Below are 20,894 nucleotides of genomic sequence, written 5' to 3'. Positions count from 1 at the left end.
TGCCATTGCCTTCTCCGCTTGTTTTCTACTATCCTGCAAAGATTCCCCAAAGCAAGATAATGCTAAGGGCCTTGAAATGGCCCTTGACAGCTTGCTTGAAATGTGAGAGAGGGAAAACCCAGAGACCACCACAATGACTTAGTTGATGAAGTCACCCACCTGTGCACACTTGGAAAGCCTTCAATAACCCATTACTAAGGAGGACACTCCACATTTTGATACTGTGTCTACTGAAGTAATTATCCTAATAATTTGGTCTCCCAAGTGCTATGAGCAAAAGCACCAAATAGCTGAGACAACAGCAGGAACTTTTAACTTAAATTTGGAATACCTTCATAACCATCACATCTAAAATAGTCTCTACTTGACAGTAAACTTCTTCAGGGCAGAACTGTTAACTGTAATGGTCTTAAACTTTAGAGTTTAATTTTTATCTCTAAATTATATAAGCTTGAACAAATTATTTGAATCCCTTGAGCCCATTTTCTCATCAATAAAATAGGGCTCACCTTTTAGCACTGTGGGACATGGTACATAAAGGGACCTGGCAGAGAGTGTGCATTCAATAAATGCTGACTGGATGGAAGGTCATATGGACAGACAGATGAACATCTCAGGCCTTTGATTTAATCTGCTTGTGTTGTACATGTGTCAGAGGCCTCAAAGAATTATTTAAATAATGACTTCAATCACAACAACATTGGGAACTTTGCACCTTGGAATAATATCTAAGCATTTTGTGAGCTCTCAGGTCAAGTGTAACTTCTAAACTAGGGTCTAAACAGGGCTCTCTGTCTTGCCTATGTAGATTATTGCACATAAAAAGAAATACTGAGAGTAGGGAGAGAGGAGGTGGTAGTCAATTACCTCTTTATCAGGTGTAAGGACAGCACATTCTTCCATTCATTAGCACCCACTTGTACCTGCCAAGAGAAGGCCAATCAGCTGCCATTTGCCTGGGGCACGAATGAAGAGGTGGGGAAAATAGAAGAGATGACCCAGGAGACAGATGATGACCCAGCGGCAGTAGAAAGGGCCAAGGAAGAAAGTTTAGACTGCTTACCTCCAGGAAGGTACTAGCTCTCCTGGCCTTAGAGAGGAAAAGATTTGACAACTCCACCAGCACTTGGAGTCTGAAAACCATTTGCATTATTGGTAATCATAATAAGTTTGCTCCTAAGGGCAAGGAGAGGTCACTGAAGTGGCAGAAAAACAAATCTACCCAATGTACTGATCAGGCAAGTGATGTAACTGTTCTGAGCAAGGAGCTGCAATCTCCAGGGCCTGTGAGTAAATGAGTGAAGCAAAAGGAAGTAACACCATAAGGGAACTACCATGATTAACTGTACAGTCTAAACAGGGAAGGTTACATATAGCTCATCAGCTTTTTCATTTTTTCAAATAAGCCTGAGATTTGGATGTGTTTGTGAAATCTCCCAATTTTAAATGTATTGCCACTTGTAGGACACGTATTTTCCAGGGTGTTTTTGTTTGTTTGTTTGTTTTTTACCTTTTATCTAGTTTATCATTTTAATGTCAGTTAAAACTTTTTGAGTTAAATCACTTGCACTTTTCATCTTTAAACTTTTTCTGTTATTTTCAAACTTAAAGATTATTCCTCCGCAAAAGGCCCGATAAATGGTTAACTCAAATTTTCTACTTTTTCTAATATAGTAAGTCCCTAACATACAAATGCGTTCCATTCCAAGGGCACATTCATAAATCCAGTTTGTTCATAAGTCCAAGAAAGTTAACAGAGTTACCCAACTAGAACAATCGGCTGTATAGTTCTGTACTGTAATAGGTTTATAATACTTTTCACATAATAATATATAAAAAACCAACAAAAATAAGGTGTTTCAATCTTACAATATAGTACCTTGAAAAGTACAGTAGTGCAGTACAACAGCTGGCACACAGGGGCTGGCATCAAGTGAATAGGCAAGAGGAGTTACTGACTGAAGAAGGGAGGGGAGATGGGAGATGGGAGAGCTGAAGGATTGTCAGCAATAGGAGACGGAGGGAAAGCTACAATCTCACTCACACCTGATGTTGATGGCCCAGGTTCTGGTTCCTTGCTGGATTCAATTCTATCCACCCTCTTGAGAAAACAATCCAGTTATATCTGGGTAGTAGCTCTTTATTATCATAGATGACACGGTAGCACTGGATTGCATTCTGAACAGCTGCTTCAACCTTCATGTACAATTCTGTGTTTAAGTCATGGGCCTCAAAAACTGACAGTGCCTCCTTGAATCAAGAAAATCCCTCGCCATTTCCTGTGTCTTGAATCTCTTTGGTTTTCCAGTCACTTTTACTTCCCCTTGTCTCCCTTCAGCCTTTCTTGGCACTTGGCACTTCTTAGCAGTACCAGCTATATCATCGCTGCTTTTATGCTTGCTTTCAGCCATCCTGGGCTTGAAATAAAATTACTGTACTCGATTCATGAGGTTGCAAAGAGTCGGACATGACTGAGCGACTGAACTGAACTGAACGAATACAGTAAAATACACAAAATCATACCCACTTGTAGAGGATGCTTGCATGTGACGGTGTACACCAGACAAGTGAACTAACTTACATGATTGAACATGTGAACACACATTTGCATTTTTGAATGTTTGCAACTTGAAGGTTCGTATGTAGGGAACTTACTATATTTGAAAATAAATCCACTTTGGATTTATTTTGGTTCATAATAAAAAAGGATGATCTAAATAGTACTCTGCTATAGGATGCTAGTCAATTATTCCACACATTTATTTGTAATCTTGGTCCTTTTTCCAAATTAATTTATAACGCATATCTTATCAAACATTTAAATATGAAAGACTATTTCTGCGTTATTTCTTCCATTGATGTATCTATTGTTGAATCAGTGCCATAAAGTTTAAATTATTGTAACTTTACAGTGTGATTTACTAGCAGGAAGAGCTAAGCGGCATTTCCCCCTGCTTCTGTACTCACCTTTCTCAAAAATCATCTTTCATATTTTTGGTTTATGTCATATGAGATTTTTAATTATTTTTGTCATGTTTCCTGCAAAACATCCTGTATATATTTTATTGGAATCGCATCTTGCCAATCTATTAATGGGAAAGGGTGAAATAGTCACGATACTTGATTCCTCATTTAAGAATATAGTATGTCTTGCCACTTATCTGTCATCTTTTTCATCCCTTTATATCCTTTTGTAATTCTGTTTATAGAGACTGAGTCTAAACAAATGTAGACTCAAATAATGATGTAAGTAAAACTATATGTATCTGGAGGACAGAGGCTTTAGACAGTGTGAGTGACTCTGCCCATCTTTCACTCCCTGAGCACATTCTGGAGAGGAATGGGGGATCAGCCCCAGTTTCTGGCACTTTTCATGGTGTCAGCCTCTCAAGGTGCTAGGTGTTACACTAGGTTGTATAGGTTGTTTGACTACGTAAGATTTTAGCTAAGAGCTCAGCCTGTGATCTAACTCCTGAGTAAAAGGTGCTTCCACCCTAGTTTACAAGCACCTGTTGTTAAGCTTATTAGACAGTTTATATTTCTTTTATTTATTATGTAGTTTATATTTCCTTTTCTACTGTGAGATCTTTTCTTACAAAGTGTCTTTCTCAGTAATTTTTACCTTCTGTTACAAAAAAAAAAAATCATTGTTCTTTACATAAAATTTGTAAATTCAGGTATCAATAGGAAGAAAATTAAAAGTATTAGTAGAAAAACAGAATACAAGGAAGCTCCTGGTTCTCAGTCCCCTATAGAAACATTTAAAAATAATAATAATAACTAGTGATTGGCTAAAGGAGTTCTGAAAAATAGCCAAAGGTTGACATCAACCAAACAAATCTCCAATCAAGAAAAGGCATATTCGAAATGGTAGGAAATTTTGTGACATTTTTACTCACTTTTGTTCCATTCCCTCCCTAATGGGGAGCAGACTTGGTCTAGAGAAGATAGCAGTCCAGCTCCCAAATCTCTCCCTTGAAACAGAGAGAGCAGCACAGACTTTATTTGCAATGACATAATTTGTCTGGGAACTGCCTGAAGGATTGATCTCTGTTCTGCCTAGTTGTGTCCAACTTTTTGTGACCCCATGAACTGCAGCACCGCAGGCTTCCTGGTCCTTCACTGTCTCCTGGAGTTTGCGCAAACTCATGTCCATTGAGTTAGTGATGTTATCTAACCATCTCATTCTCTGCCACTCCATTCTCATCTTACCCTCAATCTTTCCCAGAATCAGGGTCTTTTCCAATGAATTGGCTCTTTGCATCAAGTGGCCAAACTATTGGAGCTTCAGCTTCAACATCAGTCCTCCTAATGAATATTCAGGGTTGATTTCCTTTAGGACTGACTGGTTTGATCTCTTCACTGTCCAAGGGACTCTCAAGAGTCTTCTCCAGCACCACAATTTGAAAGCATCAGTTCTTCAGCACTCAGCCTTCTTTATGGTCCAGCTCTCACATCTGTACATGACTTCTGAAAAAACCACAGCTTTGACTAAATGGACCTTTGGTGGCAAAGTGATGTCTCTACTTTTTAATATGTTGTCTAGGTTTGTTATAGCTTTTCTTCCAAGGAGCAAGTAGCTTGTGGTGAATGGTGGCATGACTTACATCTCAGGGTGGGAAAATGGCAAAAAGGAGCAAGTATAGCTCATAAAATCTGCAGGCACCTGAGGCAAGAGGCAAGCAATAAAACACCTAAAGTGCTGAAAAGACACTGAGGTGAAACTCTTTGGGAAATTAAGACCTCCAAAAATATTCAGTTCCTTTTATGTTCAGGGGATTGAAAAAGTCCCACACAGGTTCATGTAGGACATGTGTTTAGAAAAGATTTGCAAAAAATCTTAAACCTCTACCTTGGGTTGATTTCAAGACGCAAAGTATATCCATCTATTAAGGAGAGGAATGCCCAAGCACATAACCTATCTGCAAAGACTGAGAGAGGTGACTATTATCAAAATGTGCAACTCCACAATAAAATAAAATAAAATAAAATAAAATAAAATACAGTGTACAAAGAAACAGAAAAACATGGCCCATTCAAAGAACAAAAAAAATCTCTAGAAACAATCCCTGAGGAAATACAGACTTCAGATTTACTAGAAAAAGACTTTTAAAAAATTGTCTCTAAGTGAGAAAGCTAAAGGAAAACGGGAAGAGCCAAAGGAAATCAGAAAAGCGATGCATGATTAAAATGAGAATTTTAACAATGAAGTCAACAGCAGAAGGAAGACTGGAAGATTCACAAATATATGGAAATTTAAAATACTAAACAACCAATGGGTCAAAGAAAACATCACAAGGAAAATTAGAAAATAACTTGAGATAATGAAAATTAAAAGATAGCCTGCTGAAACTTATAGAATATAGCAAAAGTAATGCTAAGAGGGAAATTTATACTTACAACCACTTACATTAAAAAATAAGAAAGATATCAAACCAACAGACTCACTTTACAACATAAGGAACTAAGAAAATAAGAACAAACCATCAAAATCTAACAGAAGGAAAGAAATGGTAAAGATTAGAGTAGCAAGGGCTTCCCAGGTGGTGCTAGTGGTAAGGAACCTGGTGCTTGCCAATGCAGGAGGCATAAGAGACCATGGGTTCAACCCCTGGGTCAGGAAGATCCCCTGAAGAAGGGCATGGCAACCGGCTCTAGTTTTCTCACCTGGAGAACCCCATGGACAGAGGAGCCTGGAGGGCTATGGTCCATAGGGTGGCAAAGAGCTAGACACAACTGAAGCAACTTAGTATAGGCAGCATGCACATATATACAGAATAACAATTTTAAAAAATTAGAGAACAGAAAAGCAACAAAGTCAACAAAACTGAAAATTGGCTCTTTGAAAAGAATAAAATTAGCTAACCATTAATTACATTAACTAAAAAGAGAACGAGAAGACGCTTCTAAAATCAGAAATGAAAGACAGGGCATCATTACCAATTTTACAGAAATAAAGTATGATTGTGGCAAAATATGAACAATTATATGACAACAAATTGGATAATGTAGATGAAATGGAAAAATTCCTAGCAACACACAACCTACCAAGAATGAATCATGAAGAAAAGTGTTAGTAATCACACCACTCATTATTCTGATGTCTACATAACCAGACAGATGAATGGATAGACAAGACCAAAAATTATATCTTCTACACTGAACTGCTTCTCATTTTACCACTTCAATTAGTGACATATTTTGAACGTCTACTGGTACTGTTTACAATTACCATTTAACATCTACTGTTTACCATTTACTGTCCAAAACTCTACTGTCCAACATGGTAGCCACTAACCAAATGTGGCTATTTACATCTTAATTTTTTAAATTAAAATTCAACAAAATTTAAGCTTTCAATTCCTCAGGGTATTAGCTTCCTATTGTCACTAGAACAAATTACCACAAACTTAGTGGCTTAACACTGCACAAATTTTTTATCATAGAATTCTGGGCACAGAAGCTCAACATGGGTCTCACTGGGCTAACTTCAAGGTATTAGCAGAGCTGCATTCCTTCTGGAGGCTCTGAAGGAGAATCCGTTTCCTTGCCTTTTCCAGCCTGTGGAAGCTGCCCATGTTCCTTGGCTAGCAGGTCCTTCTTCCATCTCCAAAATTATCAGTTTAACACCTTCAGCTCTATCTGGCTCTGACTCTTCTGCCTCCTTCCTATAAGGACCCTAGTGACTACCTTGGGCCCACCCAGATAATTCAGGATAATCTCCCTATCTCTAGATCATATCTTAATCATACCTAAAAATCCCTTCTGCCATGCAATGAAACATGGTCACAGGTTCTGGAAATTAGGACATGGACATCCTTTAGAGGCCATTTTGGGGACAGATTCTACCTGCCACACCCTGAAGTTTCCAGTGGATTGAACAGCACAGATTATAGACCATCTTTACCATCACAGGAATTTCTTTTAGCAATGTAGAGTTAAGAAGCTTTGACAAAAAAAAAAAAAAAAGAAGCTTTTGACAATTACTTACCTTCTTGGTGCCTACTTTCCTCCTCTGTAGAATGTATGTGTAGAGTTGTTGAGTCAGAGAATTAACGATTGCACTGAGCTTTATGCGGTACTTGCAATGTGCCAGGCACTGCTCCAAGCGCTTTACATATTTTACCTTCTTTAATCTCCACAACAACCCTATGAAGTAGATGAATGATTATTTATAGATAAGAAAAACTGACAACAACCCTGTGAAGCAGATGAATGATTGCTTATAGATAGGAAACTGAGACTCAAGAGGTTAAGTACCTTGCACAAGATTATGCAGCAAAACATGAGGTAGCACATTGCACCCTGCCATATGCTCCCCATTACACAGACTATCACATTTAATCCACCCAACAACCCTACAAGGTAAATCCTATTACAATCAGGAACACTGAGACTTGGTTGAATAACTGAATAGGCTACATAACTTGCTTAAGGTCAAACACACAGAGTGTACATTGGTAGTAAGATTCAAACTCATGTTCTTTCCACCTCTGGATAGGCAGAGATACTGGAATTAAGGGCAATGAAAGTTCAGCTCACAGAAGAAAATAAAAATTGTGTCATTGCAAGATATAAAAGCCATCTCAGTTCCCTACGTGGGCTGCCTGCCCTGCAGAGACTCTGACAGTGCGGTGGGAGCAAGCACCAAGGCCATGCATTCTTCTGCCCACCCAAGGGGGCGCTACTAAAGGTGAGCTATAGCTCACACTGCTGAGCTCAGAGTAGGAAGCGCAGCTCAGCCTTGTTGCCAGGATGATAAAAGACAATGGGAAGAAACCAAAGTTGGGGTGTGAAAATGATTTCAGAGGCTTTAATAAAAACATGGGCTTTGAAATTAGGAAAGGGAAGCTCTCCATAATAGCTAAATCAAGACCTACAAATTGAATACAGGGCCAGAGTGATCGATGGAGCCCTAATTAAAGAGCAGCTTGGCTGTCTGCTGCAGGCTTCGTGTGAGGCCAGCCCTCCCTCTGGCTGTCTCAGTTCTCCCCCCTGACTCCCTCCCCCAGCATTCATGTTCATGCTCTCACTGTGATGGATGGCTCAAGCAAGCCTGGAAAGAGAGCTCTGCATTGAAGCAGAGCTTGGGCAGTCCACAGAGCAAAACCTCCATTTGCCTTACAAAGGAAGAGCAATAATGTATTTTCTCATGCAGAAAGCATTTACATGGCACCTGTTCTGTGACAAGCATCTGCTGAGCCCTTCCTGGCCCTCCCTTTCCTAACTTACCCCAGCCTTCTGTCTCTGTGCTTCTCCTACCCATCCAGATCTCTGGCCATGAGTTCTTCCAGGCACATGCTTCCCCTTCTACCTGCAGTGTCCTTCCTTACCCTGTTTGTCTGGAAAACTCCTACCCAGACTTCAAAACCTCAGCTGCATCTTTCTGGTTTTATATTGATGTTGTATTAGACAGTGTCTACCTGTCCCCACCAGACCGGGAGCTCCTTGACTCTGAGGATTGAGTCTTGCTGATCTCTGGATTCTTGGAGTTGAATACAGGGCCTGGCAATGTGGGTACTCATTCCATATGAGTTGGCAAAAGAATAGGGGATCCAGTGATAAGCTATAGTTCTAGTCTGGTAAAAGAGGTGTGAGGCACACACAAGTGAGCACAAAATTTGCTGAAAATACAAATGAGCTACTTCTAGAAATGTGGGATGCCAGAGGATGAGCAAATTATGTAAGCCTGGAGGACAAGCAAAGGAGGCACATGGATGAAGCCATGGAGATGCAGCCGACTTTCCACAAGCATTTTCATTTTCTGGAATTTGGAGGGATGTTAGAATCTCCATTTGCCCTCTTGTGGTCACCAGAGAGGGGCAGAAAGGGAATAGGTTTGACAGGCAGGAGGTGCATATTCTTTCAGGAAGTCTGATCATGTTGGTGTCCAGAGAAGAGGAAAGCTGCGGAGAGAAGGAAGGGAAATCTTCCTTGCAGGGATCCTCTCTCTTTCTGCCCAAATATTCCTTTTTTGCCTCCCCTCCTTTCTGTTCAGGTGAGACGAAGTAATGTAGTGGTTAAAACCCGAACCTCGGGAAACTCAGTTCAAAGCCAGATTCTGTCACATATGGCCCTTGTCTGTATCCTATTTGGGATTCACATTCCTCATCTGGAAGCAGGATATAAATGCCTGCCTCAAAGAGATAGGAGGAATGAAATGGAGCAGACATGCCGTATCAGTCAGGGTTCAGAGCAGGAAGCAGAAACTACTCTGGCCAGAAAGACTGAAGACAGGGAATTATGTGCTGACAAAAGCTTCAGGTCTGGAGGAGTTACTCCCAGAGCACACGGAAGTGGGCCCCCAATGACGCAGGCAAGAACATAGGGCATCAGGAGCCCCATCACCAGAGTGATCAAATTCAAACACACCACCTACAGCAAGACTGCAGGCCAACCCATGGCCCTTCTCTACGTGAATTCATCCACACCAGGGTGGGCAGCCCAGGTTGAGCGTCTCACAGTGGCAGGCCTGGGGCAGAGGGCCAGTGACGACACACAGGACTCTGGTGAGCACTGCGGATGCAGGCCCTTCAAGAAGGGACCAAGTGAGACAAAGGGCCACAAGCCACCCTGGTCTGTGGCAAACCTCGGCTCCAAATGGGGTAGCAGGGCATTCCTCTCACATCAACACAGAACCCAAGGAGGACCCAGGGCATGCAGTCAGATATGGCACCTTGATCAGCTTTTTAAACCCAAGGAAACAACCCTGCATACAAAGGCCAGCATCCTACAGCAGTGGCAGAGGCACGGCCCCACTCTCAGTGGCCTTGTGGGCCACAGGCGTCACCAGGGCACAGGACACAGAGGACCAGAGAAGAGGGTGAACTCCCCTTGGGAAGCCCCAGGGTCAAGCCCAGATTAAGATCTTTGGAGGTCTCTGCTGTGAGTGGTGGTATTATGAGGACCCCACACCCCCACCCTGTGTAAATCAAGCTCCAGGCAAGACGAAACAAATGTATCAGTTCCGGGGTCCAGCCCCAGTGGATCCAGGGTAATTCGAAGGTGGGGATGGAGTCGGCATCCTGGAAAAAACTTATTTAATTGCAGATATAGAGAGAGATTAGAAACAGATAGTGTAGTAGGAGAAAAGAGGCTGAATAACTGGTTTACATGGAATACCAATCACCACCTACGTAGGCCACAGGCGTCTTCCCATTCTCCCAAAGGAGAGGAGGCACTGAGGCCTCCCCGGTCCGATCTCAGAAGCTCAGGCAGAATTAGCAGGCTTGGTGAGTACCCACATTTCAGATGGGAATTCAGCCAGGAAAACGGGGAGCGAGAAAGAAACGACACGGGGAATCAGTCTTTCCAGAAACTGATCTGATTTCTTTATTTTTCAGGTTTGTTTATATACCTTTTTGTTATACATAGGGATGAATACAGAGTCACGCGGGGGTCAGCAGACCTGACCCTTGTCACAATCAGGTGCTTCATATAAAACTATACAAAGTTCTTATGGGTTTCATCATCTTCTGGTCATGAGACCTGCTGACATTTTATGGCCCTTTCTGATACCAGTCAGTTAACCAGAAAACTTATTTTTCCAGGGGTGATTTTTTCTTAAATCAGGCGCCATCCTCCAAATAAAGTTGCATTCCTATAGGGTGAGGGTGTAGTGAGTTACAATCAAGAAAGGAATTTACTTAACCTAAGGTTTAACATGATTAATCTTAAAGGTTAATACTTATTTCTCCTATATGTTAGTTATATTCATTATAAGGGCAGGAATATGGAGATTTAGCAGCAAATATTTGCTCAACAAATGTAAACCCTTCACCAATGTTCCCCTTAAGATCTATTTTGTCTTAAGATAGTGATAAAGTTACATTTTTACATAGCATAGTGATTTATAGTGATTTATAACAAAGTACAGTGATCTATAACAAAAGAGAAAATTCATTAACTCAAAAAGTCTAGTATTGCTAACATCAAAAAACTACTATATTTCCTTTTCTATATTCCAAATACATTGATTAATATATTCCCAGGTACCTAAGGATATGGAGCCCTGATGGCAATCATTGACTCATCAATGAAAAAAGCCTTATACTAATACTCCAAACTCTCTGTGCTGTTTATGGTTGAGAGGCTGTCACACAAGCTAGTCTGTCAGCAGAGAGGTTTGACCTGAGACATCCTTGTCACACCCAGGGCAGCGAATTAGCAGTAATTATTGGCACAACAAATGAAAAAACCCTTCACCAATATAATTTCTAATCAACCCACTATACTATACTAATGATCTTCTAACTTCTCAAAAGAGTCTGTATTTAGAAAGTTTTAAAACATCCCGTGCCTCTCACAGTTGGGAGGCTGTAAACAATCATATGCGGCTGGACGAGCCTGATCAGGCAGGCCAGAGAACCTCCAGAGTTCGTAAATTGAAACACTCTTGTCACGCCCAGGAATTTTTATTAACTTGGAGCTGCAAGTTAACTCCTCTGAGAGAAATGGTTATGGGGGAGAGCTCCCGTAAAGTACTCTGGTTTTGGGGGTAGATGCTTGGGAATAGGGGGTTTCCTGAGGCTTGATCACGCCTTTGCGTATGCCAAGCTTCCTTCCTCATGACCTTTGCCATGGGCGGAGTTCCTCACGCTGGCCCCCAACATATCAGCATATCCAACCATGTTTGTTTTTACATTGATGACCCATTGGATGCTTTTACTACAGTATCAAATTCTCTCCATACCCTCCCTACCCCTATTAAAATACAATTACAGCAACAATTTGTCACCCGGAGAACATACTTGTTTGCCTGGTTGGGCACTGTCCTAAGACTCAGAGAACAAACTGGGCAAGACTTTTAATGGGTCTGGAGGAACTGTATACAGCAGAGCAAAGAGACTAGGAAGATTTGGATTCAATACAATTATTGAAAATCCATAAAAACTTGTAGAGGAGAAAGGCCTGGGGAGTCCTTGGATAATATGGCATTTTAAATATTATTTCTGATGGTCCAGAGTTTTTCAGAGGCAATATTTTCCTACCATGTGAATCAAAGAAGGAGAAATTCAAGACTCCAAACTGAAACTGTCTCCTCTAATGTGGAACTTCCCCAGCTGCCCCTGCAAATCTCTTCAGAAGGAAAGCCAAAAGATCAGGCTTTGACGGAGGTGTATAGCACAAGGACTACAGGGGACACAGAGTAATGCCAGCCTGCCTTGCTCCCACACTTACAGCATCATTTTGTACATTCCATTAAGGTCTGAATTCAGGGGAAAGTCTTCAGCAAGGAGCCACACACAGATAAAGACCCTCTTCCTTTTATTGATATAAAGCAGGGCAACTCCCAGAAAGGACACACAACTCACCAGCAGAAAATCTACCCTTCCTTTCTTTGGCCTTATCCCTTCTTTTCCTTCCTCCCAGCCTTCTCTGCCTTCTCTGCCTTCTCCTTTTCTTTTCCTCCTTCCTTCCATTTTTTCTTCCATAATCCATAAATTTATTCAACAAATATTTATTATGTACCTGGAGAAGGAAATGGCAACCCACTCCAGGATTCTTGCCTGGAGTATCCCATGGACAGAGGAGCCTGGCAGGCTACAACCCATGAGGTTGCAAGAGTCAGGCATGACTAAGCGACTAAACCACCACTACCACTGTGTCCTGCTTCTCTAAGGAGAAGACATGGCAGGGGCAGCAAGTGCAAAGACGCTGAGGCAGGGGGGTTCCTTCTATGTTTGAGGAGCAAGAGGGTGGCTGCTATGGCTGGGGCTAAGTGACCAAGGGAATGAGAATGAAGAATTGGGCTGGAGGAGCTGGATCCCACAGGATCCTGCCCCTCTATGGCAAAGGTTGGGATTTTATTCCAAGGGTTATGAAAGCCCTGGGGTTTATAAGTGGGAGAATTAAATGATCTGCCTTTCACTAAAAAAAAAAAAAAAAATCTATCTGTACACATGCTAACATACTTAGGGGAAAAGTACTGATGTCTTAGTCAGTTCAGTTCAGTCGTTCAGTCGTGTCTGACTCTTTCCAACCCCATGGACTGCAGCATGTCCACCAGGCCTCCCTGTCCATCGCCAACTCCCAGAGTTTACTCAAACTCCTGTCCACTGAGTTGGTGATGCTATCCAGCCATCTCATCCTCTGTCGTTCCCTTCTGCTCCTGCCCTCAGTATCAGGGTCTTTTCCAATGAGTCATTTCTTCGCCTCAGGTAGCCAAACTATTGGAGTTTCAGCTTCAGCATCAGTCTTTTCAATGAATATTCAGAACTGATTTCCCTTAAGATGGACTGGTTGGATTTCCTTTCAGTCGAAAGGACTCTCAGGTTCCTTTCAACACCACACCACAGTTCAAAAGCATCACTTCTTCAGCACACAGCTTTCTTTACAGTCCAAATCTCATATCCATACATGACTACTGGAAAAACCATAGCTTTGACTAGACGGACTTTGTTGGCAAAGCAATGTCTCTGCTTTTCAATATGCTATCTAGGTTGGTCATAACTTTTCTTCCAAAGAGAAAGCACCTTTCAATTTCATGGCTGCAGTCACCATCTACAGTGAATTTGCTGCTAAGTCACTTCAGTCATGTCCGACCCTGTGTGACCCCATAGACGGCAGCCCACCAGGCTCCCTAATTCCTGGGATTCTCCAGGCAAGAACACTGGAGTGGGTTGCCATTTTTTGGAGCCCCCCAAAATAAAGTATCTCACTGTTTCCACCGTTTCCCCATCTATTTGATGGGACTGGTTGCCATGATTTTAGTTTTCTGAATGTTGAATTTTAAACCAACTTTTTCACTCTCCTCTTTCACTTTCATCAAGAGGCTCTTTAGTTCTTCTTTGCTTTCTGCCATAAGGGTGGTGTCATCTGCGTATCTGAAGTTATTGATACTTCTCCCAGCAATCTTGATTCCAACTTGTGCTTCTCCCAGTCCAGCGTTTTTCATGTTGTTCTCTGCATATAAGTTAAATAAACAGGGTGACAATATACAGCCTTGAGGTACTCCTTTTCCTATTTGGAACCAGTCTGTTGTTCCATGTCCAGTTCTAACTGTTGCTTCTTGACCTGCATACAGATTTTTCAAGAGGCAGGTCAGGTTGTCTGATGTTCCCATCTCTTTGAAGAATTTTCCAGGGCTTGTTGTGGTCTACACAGTCAAAGGCTTTGACATAGTCAATAAAGCAGAAGTAGATGTTTTTCTGGAACTCTCTTGCTTTTTCGATGATCCAGTGCATGTTGGCAATTTGATCTCTGGTTCCTCTGCCTTTTCTAAAAGCAGCTTGAACATCTGAAAGTTCATGGTTCACATATTGCTGAAGCCTGGCTTGGAGAATTTTGAGAATTACTTTACTAGCGTGTGAGATGAGTGCAGTTGTGCGGTAGTTTGAGCATTCTTTGGCAGTGCTGTAGCCACTGCTGAGTTTTCCAAATTTGCTGGCATATTGAGTGCAGCACTTTCACAGCATCATCTTTTAGGATTTGAAATAGCTCAACTAGAATTCCATCACCTCCACTAGCTTTGTTCGTAGTGGTGCTTCCTAACTGATGTCTACAACTTACTTTAAATGCATCAAAAAATAAGATAGTTTGAGGGATGGATGGAGGAATAGATCTATGATAAAAATATGTATAGTAAAATGTTCGTGGTTGAATCTAGGGATTGACATATGGATATTCACTGTAAAACGTGCTCTTTCATACGTGTGATATTTTTCATAGTAAAATGTTTTTTTAAAACTCACTCTGGCTGCTAGGGAAATAACCTGGAGGCAGACAAAAGAGGAAGCTGGGAGGTGAGGATGGAGCCTATGCCCAAGCCTGGCTACAGGTGATGGAACCCTAGACCGGGGGAACACTTGAAATCAGTGAGTGGCAAGAAGTTTGTTGGAAAGGACAGTTAACAGACACTTGGGCATCAAGGATTGAGTAGAATCAATTGTCCAATCATTGTGCACAGAATGTGGCTAGTTTCAGCTGAAATCTTACCTCTCTCATGTGCTGTATGGCCTTGAGCAGATTACTTTATCACTCTGAGCCTCCATTTCCTTGAGAGTGAAACTAGGGGAACAAAATTAACCATGCAATGTTCTTTTCAATAACATGACTCACATAAATTGTAAAAAAAAAAAAAAAAATTGGAAACATAGTAGATAATAAATATTAAGGGTGACAAGTACCTGAAAATAATTAGTGATGCTAATTACCACTTAAAACACAAACTCTGCTACCATAAAATACTAGAAAATGAGAAATGTCCACTAATATAGTACTAAAATGTAGAGTGAGATCTGAAACTGCCATGCAAAATGTTTTTATAATTTAAAAAAAAAAAATCCTCAGAGCAATAGCACAGGAAACCTTAGTCAAAGAAGAAATAAATTTATATTTAAAAAAATAAATAAACAAAATTTAAAAAAAGAAAGAAATGAAGAAAATAAGTTGCTCTTTAACATCCAGGAGGACTTCAACACATTTTCAAGCAGAAAAGGCCAATATGAAAACTTTAAGCTCAACCTCAGTTCATATAAACAAACTTGGCCTCCAGTAGTTTTCCAGAACCATCTAATACCTTTAATTTTTAAAAAAGCTGGAGCACACTTACATCTAAAGTTTGCAGTCACAGCCTCAGTGCTTTTGAGCTCCTTAATGACTTTCTGAGGTCTTCAAACTCTCAGGTTTTGGCTAAATCCAGGAGTAAAAATGCCAAAACACGATGGACAAGACATTCTTTTACAAAGGTACTGGAAAGTCCATACAAGCTATCCAGTAAATTGAAATTTCTGTGCCAAAACGGTTGAATCAATTGATTGCTCCCAGCAAAAACATTCTCCCCAATTCTCTTTCTCTCTCTCCCTCTCTCCCTCTAACTCTCTCCCTTCCCCCTGAGTCCCCCTGGAATTGCCTCACTCTCCTGGAACCTCTGATTCAGCTGTACAAATAGCAGAAAAAATAATTACAAGTCAGGAGGGCAAATGCTCCGAATGCCCTTTGGACAGTTTGTTTTTTTCCCACCAGAACTTGGCATCTTAGTCTCCTTGTGGGAGAAGTTTCTGTGAGTCCAAGCCATTCAGGTGGTGAAAAGATGGTCCAAAGGTGGCATTTCTGGTGTGGTTAGGAATCCTCGTCCTAATTCCATCCAGGATTGCTGTGGGTCAGTGCTGCCCATCTGCTCTGTCTTTGAATAGCCAGAAAATCCTGGGGTTCTCTGTGAGATACCCACTGAGATGTTGACTCTACCTAGCCAAGGTGACTTCATATTTAATGAGTTTAGATGTGTTTGATGACCTCAAGATTCAGCAAAAATAGCAAAAATGTGTGCAATATGCCAGGCCCAGTGTGTTACATATATTGAAACATTTAATCATCACAATAACCCCATGAAGTAGACACTGTTATCATCCCTCATTTGTAGATTAAAGAAACAGAGGCATAGAAAGGCACAGTAACTTGCCCAAGGTCACACAGCCAGTAAGTGAGAGGGCTGGAATTTGGACACAGCAGTCCACTAAGTTAGGATTCTTCTCAAACCCAATCCAGTCTCCTCCTCTGGTGCTGGTGACCCATGTAATAATAGTGCCATCAGTGTCCCCATGTCCAGGCCTCGTGGGGTCTTGACTTCCCACACAAATGTCAGGTAATATACCTGCTCATCCCACAGGTCAGTTACACCTCTGGCTTTCACAGGTGCTGAGCACCTCCTGGCAAAATATTAAAAAAAATAAGAATATCGCAGATTTAAATCCTGACAGAATTCTGGTATAAATGCCTATGGACATGTCTGACAAACTGAGGTGGCCCCAGCAGAAAACAGATCGTGGCAGGGGCCACACAATCCCTGGAGCAGAAGTCCTCTGCAAGGGACATAGGAATCTAACGCTGTGGCCCAGCCTGAGCTGTGGGCCCCTGCATGAGGAGTTGGGCGATTCTGGATACAGAACAACACCAGATCCTGTGCTGACCAGGTCCCTCATGCAGCAGGCATGAGTCTTGGGGACAGAGAGCTGCAAGGGAATTGAAAGGGCCGTGTTCTGCTGCTGGATGATTCTAACATGAAGAAGGGGATGAAGAGGACAGTGTTCTCACTTCCAGGAGAGCAGCTTGGGTTCCAAGAGCATCAGCTTGGAAATAAATGGGGTGAGAGCCTCCCAGCAGCAGCAGCCCTGGGGGTGGCCAGCTGTTCTCGACGTGGAGGCTCAGAGAGTCCCAGCTTCCAGCATCATGCTGCAGAGGGTCGCTAGCAACCTGCCTGTGGGCAGCTTGGGCAGTAGGCTAGAGGCCAGCTCAGGGGCCGCTTCTGAGATATCTAAAGGACCGTTTGTTTACTGGCCATGCTAACAAGCAGTGACCAGAGTTGATTCTTAGACACATGCAAGCATCCCTGGAAACTTCCAAGAAATAACAGGAGCCAGGAAGCAGAATTCTTCTGAAGACTGGAATGCTTGCAGATAAGTTGGTTGCAGCTTGTAGCCTTCAAGGGCCAGCTTAATGCAACCACCTCTGTACTCGCTGGCTTGTAAAGCCTGAGTAATCAGGACATGTGCATTTTAAAACTGGAGAATTCTAACTCTGGTATTAAGTAAGTCCTGAAAATGCAGATGGCAAAAGTGTCCATGTCTCTGGATTTCATCACTGGGCAGTTTCAACTCCCATAATTTTCTGTGTGATATAAGAATGCATTAAACAGTGCTGTTTTAAAAAAACTGTTCTGAGCACTTTCTCCTAAGGACCCCTCTAGTCATTCCCCTATGTAGTGCTCCTCAACTCTTGGCCCTCTTAATTCTATCCTGGGCGCTTGCTCCTCCTTATCCTCTCTCCCCAAGTGAATGATCTAGGTTTGGAGCTGGCCCCCCCCAGCTTCTTCCTCTATCCTCAATGTGTGCACCACATTGTGGGTGAGATCCTCCTGGCCCTGGCTGTAGCCCAGTGAGCCCTCCACAAGCCTAGGCCCTCCCTCTGCAAGGAAGGAGATTGGAATACAAAGGTCTAGATCTTCATTTTAGAACCAGTCTTGTGCATTGACGTTGCCTGTGCCAAAGCCTGTCCACACCACCCCCAGTCGACCCCCTACAACTGGGCTAGTGAAGCCCTCTGAAGACTCTGGGGGAAATCCTATGTTCACTCTGGTTTAGTAACAAGGACTGAAATAAGGGAGCTGACCAGCCTTCATGACCTGCTTTCCACTTGCCCAAACACCAGCTCACACAAGGCTCCTTCAAGGACTTGATTTAATGTCTCTGCTTTACAACAGAGCAAACTGAGATTCATAAAGTCCACCCAGTAAGTCACCGACAGAGCCGCAGGAATTAGAACTAAAAGTCTCTACACTCTTAATGGCCATGTTTCTTCCTTTGTTCACTTCCTCTGGGATTTGGTTGACAGGCTTGAACCAGACCTAAGGAGGTCACCAGCTGGAATGGCATTTGCTGTGACAGAGCACACCTCAGCAGGAGGCCCTGTAGATCAGCTTGGAATCTGCAACCTAGCAACCTGAATATTTTGTCTTCTGCAGGAACCTGAGGCAGGGGCAGGACCACTATATTCTGGTCTCGATGCTTCCATTTAGCTTTGGCCTCTATCATGAGTCTGTTTTCTTAAGCAGTTATGTCTCATATTTAGTGGTATTGCTTTCAATAACAAGGTATCCTAGAATGTAGTGTCTCGTGGTGTGTTATAAATAGGATACTGTTTTTTAAAACCTTATTAACAGTGTCACAAATTATTAATGCATGTATCAGATGAAGTAAATTAATCAGCTTTTATCATAGGATGCTGAATTCTAAAAAAACTTTTAGTCAAATAAAGTCTATCATTTCCCAAGTTCCAGTAACTCTGTAGTAAAATCAACTCTCAGATCCTAGTATTTACAATACTGAACAGTGCTGCCAACACCCTTCACAAGGGGAGCCCATTTTTCCAGGAAACCCAAAGCTGTCCATGCTTTGATGAGGGCTTTCTCCCATTAAGTAGGAAGATGGCCAAGTGAGTTTCAAGCAGATGATCTTCATTGCTATGTAGACTGGCCTATGCAATTTCATCCCTCCTGGAGAAAAAAAAAAAAAAAGCAAAGTGAATACCAAACCTTGAAAATTTTATAGTTACTTAGGCTATATAGGTCTAATTTTCTGCCCATCCCCTGAAGTACAAAGAAGCTTTTTCTTACCTTGACCTCATACATCTTCCCACATGGCAGCCAACAGCTTTCAGGGTGCAACCTCTGGATAAAAGATAAGAACATTTGTGGGTACCTCTGGCTTTCTTCTGTGCCACGCTGCATTATCACTTTATGTTCTGGAGTTTAGGTTCCCAGCACCAACCAGGGTTAGTGTGAAAACCATACTACCTACCTTGTTGGCATCTGGGTACAGACATCAGATTGCTTACACAGTAGGCTTTTGGGGTTAAAGTGTGGTGTTACCACAGATTGCAGGAGATCCAGGCCTTCCAAGGAGACCTGTGCTTGGGGAGGAAAAGCCCTGGAGTGCATTTTCTCACACTGGCCTACTCTTCCTGCTGGCTTGGCTGTCCCTAGACTTCCCTGCATAGGTCAGTTTATAGGGCTTAACTGAGAATCTTCTAGCATTTAAATCACAGCCCATCCCTTGGTGCTAAGCTGAGTGGCTAAAAGAAAACATAGAGTTTCTACTATAAATTATGTGCATAGCCCTCAAGTCTTTGGTCCAGCTAAATGTACATCTTTTCATCAACAGGGATTGTGTTTGTGACGCCACATCCCTCACTTCGTTCAGAAGGACATTTACTGTATTCAGTGACCAGGGGTGTCATTCTGTTCCATCACTCGCTAACAACACTAAAACATTTTACACTGTTGGAACACTGTCAGGAGAACTGCTCAAATGAATGCTTAAAAGCAGCTTTGCATAACACAATAGATAATCGATGCTTATTGCCCAAGAACTGAAGTCATTTTGCATCTTTAGAAGTTGTTTAATTAACTGAATCATTGGCCTTTCTAATGGGTAAATATCTGGACAGATATCTATCATCAAATTTCTCTTCATACCATCTTCCTTCTAGAATCAGTGGATTCTCTTTATTGAGAGTGCTTGAAAATCAAATAGACAATATGATCTTGATTATATTTAAAAATGCATAGAAAAAAGAGCTGTCAGGACAGATGCCAATAAATTAGCAGTGATTATTCATGAGTGATAAGATATTGGAAATCTTTCTTTTCTTTTTTACTTTTAATACATTTTCTAAGTTTTATACACAATATATCTTTACTTTTATAATCTCAAAATAAGAACAGACTTTTAACAACTACTGCATGCAATTTTGTATTTACTACTTGATTATAACTATAAAAAAATTTATGTAACTCAAAAGGATTAGAAGTAGATATATTAATGTGTTAATAGCAACTGTCTCTACACGGTAGACTTCCCTGGTGGCTCAGATGGTAAAGTGTCTGCCTAAGATGCGGGAGACCCAGGTTCAATCCCAATTGGTTGAATTTTTTTCTACATTTTCAAAATGTTCCCTAATTAGCATATAAATATTGTTTCCAACAGTAACAATAAATAATAGAAATTTGATGCATAGTTTTTCTTCCCTTCTCCTGACTCACCTCAAGAATGAAGAAGATGCGGAGAGCTGTATTTTGTAAAGCCCCAATGTAGATCCTGCATGAGGGGAAGGGGAACCTCGACTGCCTTTCTCCACAAGTCTGGGCCATCACTTATACAATCCAGGGGCCCCTCCCTTGCCCTGTGTATTCCTTTGCTGCCAAGAAAGTGTCCCAAGGTCTGTTGGCAACGACTTCCACTCAGCAGTCTTACAGAATTCATGGGCCATGACAGCTTTCCTCCCAGACCCCCAGAAGGAGCCCTGCTGAGCCCCAAGTGGGAGACTCTCCCTCCACCAAGGTCACAGGCGCTTGCTGAGGGGAGGAGGTCAGCACTCGATCCCGTGGCTGCAGCGTG

The 20,894-nt window shown here is 41.9% G+C and overlaps 1 long non-coding RNA gene across 1 annotated transcript; it reads right to left on the bottom strand.

The window, feature by feature from the left end:
• Window positions 1-18,159: 18,159 nt before the first annotated feature.
• On the bottom strand, window positions 18,160-20,626 carry LOC105610411 (uncharacterized). Its single transcript, XR_001039904.4, has 3 exons — window positions 20,540-20,626; window positions 19,112-19,165; window positions 18,160-18,991 (listed from the first exon to the last, which is right to left on the bottom strand). It is a non-coding gene; the product is annotated as an uncharacterized LOC105610411 (long non-coding RNA).
• Between the last annotated feature and the right edge of the window lie 268 nt (window positions 20,627-20,894).

This window comes from Ovis aries, chromosome 4 (genome assembly GCF_016772045.2).
Source record: "Ovis aries strain OAR_USU_Benz2616 breed Rambouillet chromosome 4, ARS-UI_Ramb_v3.0, whole genome shotgun sequence".
NCBI lineage: Eukaryota > Metazoa > Chordata > Mammalia > Artiodactyla > Bovidae > Ovis > Ovis aries.
This window is presented reverse-complemented; position numbering and strand designations above follow the sequence as displayed.